This window comes from Apaloderma vittatum, unplaced genomic scaffold, assembly GCF_000703405.1.
Source record: "Apaloderma vittatum isolate BGI_N311 unplaced genomic scaffold, ASM70340v1 scaffold7337, whole genome shotgun sequence".
Lineage (NCBI taxonomy): Eukaryota > Metazoa > Chordata > Aves > Trogoniformes > Trogonidae > Apaloderma > Apaloderma vittatum.
This window is the reverse complement of record NW_009724536.1, coordinates 70,094-81,515: the sequence shown is the minus strand read 5'-3', so window position 1 is coordinate 81,515 and position 11,422 is coordinate 70,094. Positions and strand designations below refer to the sequence as shown.

The 11,422-nt window shown below is 39.2% G+C and overlaps 1 protein-coding gene across 1 annotated transcript in view; it reads left to right on the top strand.

Moving 5' to 3' along the window:
• The first annotated feature begins 605 nt into the window (after positions 1 to 605).
• LOC104276283 (aryl hydrocarbon receptor-like) overlaps positions 606 to 11,422 on the top strand; it is a 51,930-nt gene continuing 41,113 nt past the window's right edge. Inside the window, 1 exon segment of the mRNA XM_009872540.1 lies at positions 606 to 786. The gene's annotated coding sequence lies outside the window, so the exon portion shown is untranslated.

The window sequence follows — 11,422 nt, the reverse complement described above, 5'->3', positions numbered from 1 at the left end:
GGCATGCCTCCGTCATGCTGCACAAAAATGGAATGCCTTCAGCTGAGAGGTGACTTAAAGGATGAGCTCAGGAGTGTTTACTACCATGATTTTTACATTTTTTTTTACCTTTATCTCTTGTTTTCTTGTGCAGCCTTGGATGTCTCGTTGTCTAGCACATTACTGAAACTTTTGTTGTATTCAATTTCAATAGATATGTTCCACACGCTGTGGACACCTGCGAAAAATTGCAGTTGAAGTGTAAAAGTGTAGTGTCAAATGCATCTGTACACAACTGTTACTAAAAGTTATTGAGCTATTTGTAATATGAACATTTGAAGAGTTCAAGGGATATACCAGTGAAAGTGTAAGAAACTTCTTATAAAAATGCTGAATCTCAAAGGTTTCCCATGTTCGTGATGTGTTCAAACAGCTGTAGGTCCCACTCTTTCTTTTAACAAAATTTGTAAACAATATTCACATGGGGAAAAAAAAAATTGCCTGTTAAAGTTTAGAAGACAATTTGTAACTTTAGGTTTGGCAAATGTTTGCCTTCGTCTTAGGAAGAAACTTCCATTTATATTGTGTTTTTTCCTTTTTTTTTTTTTTTTTACCACAGAGTAAAGCCATCCCCAGCTGAAGGAGTCAAGTCCAACCCATCCAAGAGACACAGGGACCGCCTGAATGCGGAGCTGGACCGCTTGGCTAGCCTTCTGCCTTTCCCTCAAGATGTGATCGCCAAATTGGATAAGCTGTCTGTGCTTAGGCTTAGTGTCAGTTACCTGAGAGCCAAAAGTTTTTTTGACGGTAAGGCTGGGAATTAATTTGGATTTGGACTGCTTGTAAAACTCTGTTCATACTGTATGTCGATTGCAGATGTTTAAGTACTTAAAACTGTTAAATTTATCTGTATTTTAATGGAACATCCAGTTGTGCAGGTGTATACAATGTAACTGTATAAAGCAAGCTTTCTAGTTTCTCCAAAACCAAATGTAACTACTTATATTTAACTTAAATCACTAGTCTTCCAAAGCTTTGCATTTGAAAGTAGTGTTGCCGTTAATGAGTCTTCCAGTCCTTTTCCTTAGTCTTTCGAAGATACTTAAGGAGTTTATTTGTTCCCTCTGAAAATCGCCTGTATAAAACTATTGCTGTTCAAAACGAGTCAGGAGTTCCCAACAGCTGTATGTTTTGCTTAATGAGGCATCAGAAATAACTTTAATATAAAGTACTTGCTAATGCCTCTTCCTATAGATTATTGCAAAGGTGACTTGTAAAGACAGAGAGGCAAAGTCTTCCTGTGTTCAAGCCCCGATTAATGCAGGACACGAGGTATTAAGATGACGGCTGAGGTTCTCCAGTTGTGTGGGCAGGTTTTCACTGACCCCAGCCCTGGCAAGGGTCACACACCAGCACCTGGACTAGTAATTAGGCCAGAAGTTCCTCTTCTCTTACACCACCTCGGAGCTGGCCCTACCCTTGGCCTTTACTACCTGAGCTGTTCTGTAGGGTGAGGTGGCTTCATTCCAGTTTCTTCAACAACAGAAAGAGTCTGTTCGTTTTCATTGCTGGAATAAAGCAGGTAGCTTGTGTTTAAAGAATTTGTCCTTTTTTTCAGTCAGTCAGTGAAGTGGCTAAAGAATCTTGCTTGCAATGGAGTTGATATTAAGTTGCAAGTTATTTATTTACTTTTTTGCACCTTAAAATAAACTCTGTCCCCATCAGTTTAAGACTTAATGTTCCAGCCTCTTGGTAGTGAATTCATACTGTGGATGAAAGCACCGATGAAACCGAACTACCTAAGATAGTTTCAACTTTTTCCTGCAGGAATACAGAACATTTATTTTAATTTATTGTGTATAGTCACTTCAGTTTAATAATGCTCATAAATTTGGATCCAGTATTTTATTGTTTGAAGAAAATATGCAAGTGTCTTGATTTATGTGCTCATTCAGGACAATTCTTAATATGGAATCTACTCAAGGCTAGAGTTGGTCAAGTATTTCTAGCAGTGTTTGTTTAAATGAAAATACTTGCTCCCATGAAATGAAGGTTTATCACATCACTTTCATCAAAGTCTTTGTGAGACATTATCTCACGTCAACTTCTGTAAAACAAATGTACCCACTTGATAAATTGAAGAGGAAGCTTTAGTCTCAGTGAAACTTTTTAAAAAAAATATTATGTATTCTGAAGCAAATACAAGACTGCAGATTTTTTACCTTGCTTGGGATGGAGTGATAATAGCAAATTTCAATTTCTCGTGCAATGGAAATGCTTATTTTTGTTCTCCTCCTGCCACTCTCTTCCCACCCGGACCATTTCACACTGTAAGATCTTGGGATAAAGGAGATTAAGGCTATGATTTCTGTATAGGAAAAAAAATTCACAGCTTTACCTGTGAAATGAGAGCCAGAATCCTTTCACAGCAAATTTACCTCAGTGGCTTGTTTCTAACTCCAACACAAGGGCAGCTTTCAGCCTTTTAAAGTTGCAATGGATTAGATGTGTGTTAGTGGCAGAGAAGTTGTAATTGCATTTCAGGTTCCAATTTAACTACTGTGGATCCAGAATTGAAACAAACTTACGCTATGGAGTTGAAAATACAGGTTATTATTAGCAAAGTATCCACATCAGATGAACACATGCAGCTAATGCTACTGCACTGCACCACAGCTGTAGAATATAGGGTATTTAATTGTGTTATCATGAATTAAGTAGCAGAACTTTGATTTGCCTTGCAGGAAAGGACTTCTCAGGCAACAACTAAGGGCATATACTGGGTGCAGTACCGTAGTGTTTTTCCTGTAGTCCTTCATAAAATAAAGCCTGCTAAATGAGAAGAGATAGATGTTGCTTTTCCTGTGCAAGACATTTTGACCACTGTAAGATGAAGCAAGCTTAGTGTATACCTTCAGATAGGATAGCTTCAGTAGAAGCTATTTTAACCTTTTTCAGCAGAAAAACACTTTTAGCTACTTCTTTTCAGGCCTTTGAACTGCAGGATTACAGATCAGGTTAGTTAACAGTATGTACCTAACTGTTCAAAGGCTAACATCAATGACTAAAGTAAGAGTAACTAGCCTATGACTGAGAGATCCAGTACTGAAAAAAAGATCTTTCATACTGTTTTAATGTACTTAAATAGCATGGAATCCCTTTTGGTGGAAACATACCCTCCAAAAGAGAAATTAGTGCTTTGAAGTACAGAATTAACAAAAATACCCTGAAAACCTCGAGGTTGGAGTTTCATGGCCTGTCTGTGCAGTGCTTCACACAGAACTGCTTTTTAGAAGGACTGTGGTTTTTTGTAGTTCGTTCTCTGTGGAAAGCCCTTTAGAATAAATCTGACAAATGCAAGAGTGAGCACTGATTGTCACTTTGAGTGCATAGACTGAGCCAGCAGGTCCACTTTATTAACGCAGCATGCTGAAGTAAAGGGAAACGCCAAATGAATAACAGGATGCAAATGGGGGGTGTGTAAATTCCTGCGGAAAGTAAAATATAAACGCATAATCATATGATCTTGCTTGAAAGGAAACCCAAGTTTTTGCTGTAACAATAGATATTTTTTCAAAGAAAACACTTGCATTTTTCCAAGTTGAAATAATTCAGAGTGAATGTCTGTTTTCTGAAGGCGGAAGTCTGGGGGGGGGGGGGGGGAAAAGATCTGTTTTGTGAAAGACATCTCAAGAAGTTATATCAGTTTGATTAAGTGTAGCTCACTTAGATGTCTATGAGGTTTTTTTTGTTGTTACTTTAAAAGCTAAATATGTGTATATATGTATGTGTATATACATATAAAAAAGTGTCTTCCCCTGACCCGTTTCATTAAGACGGCTTGGCATCACGTCCAGACTTCAAGATAGATGAGTTGTTCCATAGTGACAACTGAAACAGGGCAGACTTCTGTATGCTTACCATATCTCAGGTTGTAAGAAATAGATGTGTGGGGTTTTCTTTTCCCCTTCCACAACCTCAAAACACCTTACTTCTGTTGGTGATGGCATTCTGTTAAGCATTTGCTTTTGGTTGTTGTGGTTTGTTAGTGCAGTTAAGGTGCTGTGAAGTGATCCTTCTGTATCACTGCCCTTTAGAGACACTAGTTCTGTGGGGTCAAGCCCACATAATGTCTGGAGGTTTTCTCTATCCCCATGTCAGGCACTCTGACATGGTCTTATATGTATGAACTTGACCTTGTAGTCAAGAAGGAAATTTCTGTTGTGGCTTAAAATAATTGTCTCATGTCTGTTTATAGAGTCAAAGTTCTTGTGTGGTGAGTCAAAGCTAAGAAGTGATTTAAGATGGTGTCACTTCTCAGCTGTACGGTGCTACCTGCCTGTACTGAAGTGGATTAGCACTCCTCAAAGTCAAGCAGGTTAGCTTAAATCACCACTGGAGCATTTATTTTGTGCGTGTAAGATACTTTCTGAAAGTGGCTTAAGGCAATCTTTTTATTTTTAAGAGACTAGGATAAATCAGGCAGGTATCCACTCACAGTCAGTAAGGAAAGATTTATATGTTGTCCTGGTATTACTTCACTCGGTTTTGATGCCAAGTGCCCATGCATGTTTCATTCAGTGGTGAAAGACAGAAAGTAGAATATGTGAGAACAGCTCTTTGGGTGCTGGTTAGTGTGAGTTCAGCATCTGGAACACAACTGGATGATTATTTAAGCATAGCCTGTGTTCCCCATGCATGTTAAAAGGAAAAGCCCTTTTTGCCTTTACCTTTGGTCATTATGTGATGAATTGATAATCATTTAAATACTTGACTGCAGTAAGGAAGAACGTTTATAATTAGACTTATTGAGGCTTTGGTGAAACGGCTAGATTAAAGGGATAAAAGTAGAGTTTGTGTAATTGATCACTTGTTTAATATTAGAGTCATGATTTTTCTTTTTAAAGGATCACTGAGAAACAAGGAGAGGCTTGCAAACTCAAAAATGACGTAGCTGTGCCATGTATGTATTGGTAGATTAAAAATGAAATTTAATCTGTTGCTTATCAATTATCCTTTCATCCATTTCACTAAGAATTCCCGTGGTTTAAAGGATGTGTTTTTTTCCCCTCTTGCTTATTGGACAGTATTCTGCAATTACAGAAGAAAGTTTCTGCTCAAAATTAGTTCAGAATTGGTTTCTTATGTTGGATGCAAGCGATTCTGGCAAGCACAGCAATAACAAAATAATTGAGAATTTTTTCCAGTAAGTTTGCATTGCCTACTTTTACTTTGTAATATAATTAACACACATTCCTTGGCATAACATAGCGTAGATTTGCAGTGCACTCATTGTCATCACATAAAATATATTTGGTGATACAATACGATTCTCCTGTGATGTCTGCTGTTCTGTCTTACTGTATCTTGAAGAGAACAGCTGGCATGTGGTTCCTGCTCTGGTGAGTATAGCTTAGGATAAGATATACAGGTGGGAAAGATGGGCAAAGTGGGAGATGGTGTATTTATTCTGCCACATTGAGAAGAGCTGCAACACATCTACAGTCTAGCAGGTATAAATTTCTGCCAAATGTTAGGTGATGGTCTGGAAGAGAAACCTCAAAGTACAGAACAACTCATCAAAACTCAAGCCGTTCAGGCTGAGATAATGCAGCAGATCTGACCTGACGTGCTTATATTTCAGGCTCTTGCTGGCTTTACCTGCCTTCTTTGTCCAATGCTGCTTTCCTCATGTATTTTTTTAAAAGTATGACTTCTCTTTCATGTTACCCTCTCTCTCTGCTCCTCCTGCCACATATGCAGGCACTCTGGACTCCCAGGTCAGGAAGAGCTAAAGCCCTCTAGGGTAGAGCAGCAGAGTCAGGCTGCACCTACTGCTTTCAATGTTTACGTTGATGCAAGACAGGAATTTACATTTGCCAGCAGCTTCTGGTGGGCTTGACTAGTCTTACTTGATTCATGACTCTGTCTCGAGCCATTTTTGTACTTCCAAGGTAGAAAACACCCCGTAGTTTGAGAGTTTGTTTTTTTTTTTTTTGTGGCTTTTGTAGAAGCTCATCCCATTTTGATTTGAAGCTGCTGTATGGAGAATCTACCCCATCTCTTGGTGATTCTTCTAGCAGATATATTTCAGTATTATTCAGATTAAATTTTGCTCGGTTTTCAGCCTTGGAAGTCTTGTTCTCTCTCTGACTAACTTTTCTAGGTTCAATATTTCTACCTTGCATGCGAAGTAGTTTTCACATTTTTGAGTGAGCTGCTTTGAATCTTACCTGAGAGTTGGAGGAAAAAATATAATTGAACCTCTCCTCATTGAAACCAATTATGTTTTGTTTTGTACTGTCTTCCCCCCAGCCTCAATTTAAAATTATTACAAAATGGGAGCATTGCAAGTGCATGGTTATTTCATTATCAGGCTAGCGTACCATTCAGGTTATTTCCTAATCCATGCTTGTTCTTTCACACTGGTGTACTTGTCTTTATTCCATTTTCTTTTTATTTTTTCTCTCCTTGCCCTAAACATTTTCCCCCCTGCCAATCCCCTGAGATTCATACTGAGCATTTTTGGCTGTCTGCTACAGGCTATTTTAGCCTGTACTTTATGTAACAGAACATAAGTAGGGATTTAGGCTTTGAATTTCTAAATTCTGATCCTCAAAAATGATGATTAGAGCCGTGTAGTTGTGACATCACTTTAAATCTCAAAATGTGTATGTTTTCATTGTTACATGCTTGTTCTTAGTTTGCTCAGAAACTTTTTTTTTTTTTTTAGTAGTGCGGAGTCACTAGGCACATCTTGCAGCTACACAGCCCTGTACTGCTGTGGATTGATATAATTGACCTTTAATATACCCTAAACTGAACACCTAAAATGGAAAATTCTGCTTATATCGTAAAGTAAGAGCTTAATGTGTCAATATATTTGCAGGATGACGAGGAGAAACTGGGCACAAGTACTGATAGTTAATATATTCTTTGGATTTTCTTTTTTTTGTGCTGTGCTGTAGTGTTTCAGTGATGTTAATTGTTGTTAGGACTCATTTTGCAGGGAAGAGGAATAAAAGGTTATGCATCTTCTCTCCCCTATATGTATGATTTAATCAAAGGTGTATGGAAGGTCAGTGTAGGAGCCTCTTATGTTCACAAAGCTATTGTAAAATTTTTTGAAACCCCTGTCCTAGTATGCAGAGCATTTGTCTTTTCCTTATAGCACTTGCTAATAGGGAGGTTAGTTTTGAGCATACTGTTGTGGGCTTTGCTCTGGATACCTGTTGCAGTGAATATTCTCTCATGTACAAGATCAGAGCCTAAAAGATAATTTCTCCTGTGATAACCATATAAGTGTTGTAGAGATTGACGTGGTTGGGGTTAGTGTGACATTCAAACCTGGGATGGGCAGCAAGGCAAAAAGCTCGGCCTTAGGAAGTGCAGCTGCTTCTCTGACATGGACTATTCCAAGTATTGTAATCTTTGGTAAAGTTTCTATTACTATAGTGTTACACCTAAATATAGTGGGATTTGGAGCTTTTTGTTTTTGTTGTAGAAACTAGAGTAGCTGTTGCTCTCTCTCCCAAAGGCAGTTTGAATAGAGAAATATAATTAGAGGTAGTACTGCGCCCCCCACGTCTGTCTTCCGTGGGCTTTGTGATTCATCCATTCAAACTTGTGCAAGTATAGTTTACTTGACTAAACCTTAAAAATAAGTAATTTAAGACTTTAATATGAATACACTTTGAGATGTGTACAAATAATCTGTTTGTGCTGGAATAGCTCTTAATGCTGTGTGTGCCTTTATGACTCAGCAATTTTCCTCCGGTGTGTTCTTGTTGATGGGTGAAATGGTCCTGCTTTTCCTGTTTCCCTTTATCTGTAGTCTGATAAGGAAATAAGACTTGCTCATATGATTGACGTCTGTAGATGTTTGCAGTTTTGGCCAGTTATAACACTGTTTATGTTTCCTGAATAAACAAAAACTTTAGCTCTGTTAAAACAGTTTCTGCTCCCTACGTGCTTTGATAGAACACAAACGAGGCAAAGAATGATTGCTTTGTGAATTGTTTTGGAAATCCAGCTAGATAACTATAAGCTAATTGCAATTATCAGAGCTCAGTTCTTTGAAAAAGAATCTGTAAAAGATAAAAAAAAAAAAAGAACCAACAATTTCAGAAGGGTGTTTCAGATGATGGCTTGATTAATGTTTCCCGGGAAAAACCTTCTGACAGCTTCTACACGCTGATGGAGTGATGGACTGTCCAAGCTGTGTGTTTTAACAGGGCATTATGCTACTGAGGAACTTTACCATAGTTATTCTAGAATAACTGAAATGAAGTAAACTCTTAAGAACTAGAGTTATCTGAAACTGCCTTAAGAAAATGTAGGTTTGCTGTTTGCCAACTGTGAATGTTAAAGGGGACATACAAGTAGGAATTAGTTGCCCTCGGTGATGCATGCTAAACTCTGTTTTTAATTGAGCAAAGAGATGCTCATTCTTTTCCGCTGAATAATTGCCTCTTGAAATTTAACCCATGTGCATTTTGAGTTGCTCAACGCTGTGCACTTTATGCATGGCATCATATGACATCTGATAATCTGGAAGACATACATACTTGACCCCTCAAGACAAATTCTAACCAATTACATGAAGTAGGAATTTACTGGGGCAAGTCTGTGGCCTGGCTGGTCAAATATTCTGACTCTTCCATCAGATTCCATTGTCACATCTTTAGTGGTACAATTCCTGTCGGCCAGCCCACGACGTTAACTCTTTGTGCTGGAGTATTCAGTTTTGGCGAATGTATTTTTGCCTCTTGGTGTCTGACATCAGAATTACAAACTAAAGGATGATGTCTTGCCTTTTATTGATATATTTTTATTTTTTTTCTAGTGTGGCACATAAGTATTTTGCATGTTTGGAAGTAAAAATAAGGGTAGACCGCGGTCCTCTCCTTGCTTATACTATTTGTTGTTGGGTGTACTTTTGTCAGACAGTGATAGATGTGCCCAGAACAAACAATCTCAGTATTTTCTTCTTGTCCTGGTGACTGCTCTTAGTTTTACTTTGTTACTGTCGTGCTTTGTATGGTGCTCTATGTGTGATATCTAACCAGAGATCAGGCTGCTGATGTGATGATATTAGAGGATGTTGAACAGCACGCTGGTACTGAAGGCTTCTGCTAATAAGCTTTCTTGACCTATTTAGTGGGAAACTTTGTAGACAGGTGGAACCTAATACAGATGGAATGTGTTTTGTATCCTTCAGAAGGACAGCAGCGCAAACATGAGTTCCTGGTTAGCACGTTAATCGAGTGGCATATGTGCTAATGAGTTACACTGAGTGATGAAAAAGTAAAAAAACGTTGCCCCTCTTCTGGCACTCCATCGGCATTTGATAAGCAAGGCTTATGCTCTCCTGCAGGAAGGGTTTGAGCCCCACGGCTGGGAGAGCGTTTAGGAACGTGTCAGCCTGTGTATTTGTGAAGTGTTCCTCTTTATCTTTCCGGGCTCACGCTGTGTTGGCTGGCTGCAGGCGCTCTCCGGGCGTGCCTGCGGTTACTTACCTGTGGCGTTAGGAGCATCAGCTGCCCCGAATGGCACCGCGGTTCTTGTAGCGCTGGTGTGCGCCTCTGAACGGCTGCTGCCTTAGCTCAGTGAAGTTCTTCCTCAGCCTTTGCCCTGTGAGGACACCAGTCTTACTCATCTGTAGCCAATGGGCAAATTATACCTGGCAACATTGGCTGCCTTTTGTGAAGGGTGCCTGGTTTTGGGGATAGTTGGAGGGGGTGGAGTTTTTTTCCCTTGACTTCAACAAGGTCTTCAGTGTCAGCGGTGCTCAGGCACTGGGATGCTCTGCCCAGGGCAGGGAGGAGTCACCGTCCCTGGGAGGGTTTAAGGAGAGGCTGGATGTGGCATTTAGTGCCCTGGTCTGGCCCCTGTGGTGGTGTTGGGTTATGGGCTGGACTTGATGATCTCAGAGGTCTTTTCCAGCCTCAACAATTCTGTGATTTTCTATGTGTGTGACTCTCATTGTTTTCCTGTCACCAGACTGGTGAATTAGGGACTTTCCAGAGCATCCCTCCAGTTCTGTCTGGTTGATTACCAGGTCAGATTTTGAGTGAGATGAGTTCCTTACTGAGACTGATAGGTAAGAAAATAACTGTGAACTGTAAAAGGAATTTAAAAATAACTTTAGATTCCTGTGCTTCTTAGTAAAAATTACTATTGATGTATAAAACTGTGAGAGAACAGTTATTTTAATAAGGGGTTTTTATTTGTTTGGGGTTTTTTTAGGAAAAAGTTTAACCATTTGCCTCAGAATTAGTGGCTTAATTAAAAAAAATGATATTAAATGACATTTTCTGCTTGGTATAAACTTCTCTTTTTTACAAATCAAAGGCATAACAAATGGATGATGATTTTTAAACAATATGTAATGTCTGATTAGCTTTAAGCATAAAAACTTTCTACATTTTTGTAATGTATGGAAAAATTAAGTTATAAAAAAAAAGAAAAATGCTGTTTTAGGAAACAAAGGTTCAAAAAACCCCAAAAGTACAATAGGTATGTACCTCTTCGTCTAGGCTCATCTTCCCACAGCTCTCATTCTACATGGAAGTAAATAGCTTCACTTTCTTTTTTTGACATTTCATCCCTCACCTCAAAGAATAAAGGAAGCTTTTTTCCTCCTATTTTTGTCACTAAAGCAGTAACATTTTAATAGGCCTGATGGTAAGTTACAATTTAGAAGCGTGCCCCTCTCGCTGACTCTTTCTGTAGAAGCAAGGAAGATGTACCCAGACAAGCAATTGAATGGGAAACACATCAGAAGAAATGCGGATGTGCTGGGATATGGTTTTGGTGATTCAGCAGGTGACTGTCATTTCTGTGGTAATTATTGAACAAAAGTTCATCGCCTCGAAGTCTTGAAACCACGAGCAGTGTACAGTTTGCTCTGTGGTTGTTAAGCTTCAAAGCCCAAAGGAGAGTTGACAAATTCCAACAGCTGTATATTTCCTGAGATTTAGTTTTCTGCTTCAAAGTAGATGATAAAAGCGAAAGTAAAGTTATATTGCTGATATGCGCTTTAAAAAAAAAAAAAAATAATCCTGACCTGAAATTCTGGCTTCAGGTGACTGGGTACGACTGGCTTGCTGTGCAAGCGCTGCGCACCAGTTGCTGTTCTGCTGCATTACGGCTCTATCAGGTACAGTCATTCCGCAGGGCTGTTTTCTCTCAGCTCCACACTCCAAGTTGAGGAGAACTGCTACTGATGGATTAGAAGCTCAGAAATTTCCAGAGAGCATATGGATACCGTTGACCATCTTGGACAAAGCCATGATAGTTTATTCCTGATCCTACACTTCTTGCTCTCGGAAGCGGCTGCTTGCCTTTCAGCTCCTGTGTAAATCATGCATTCGCTCCCTTTCCCAGTCTGGGAGCCTGATGGGAGTGTTCGGAGCAAGAAGCACATGCGCTTCTAGGCTTT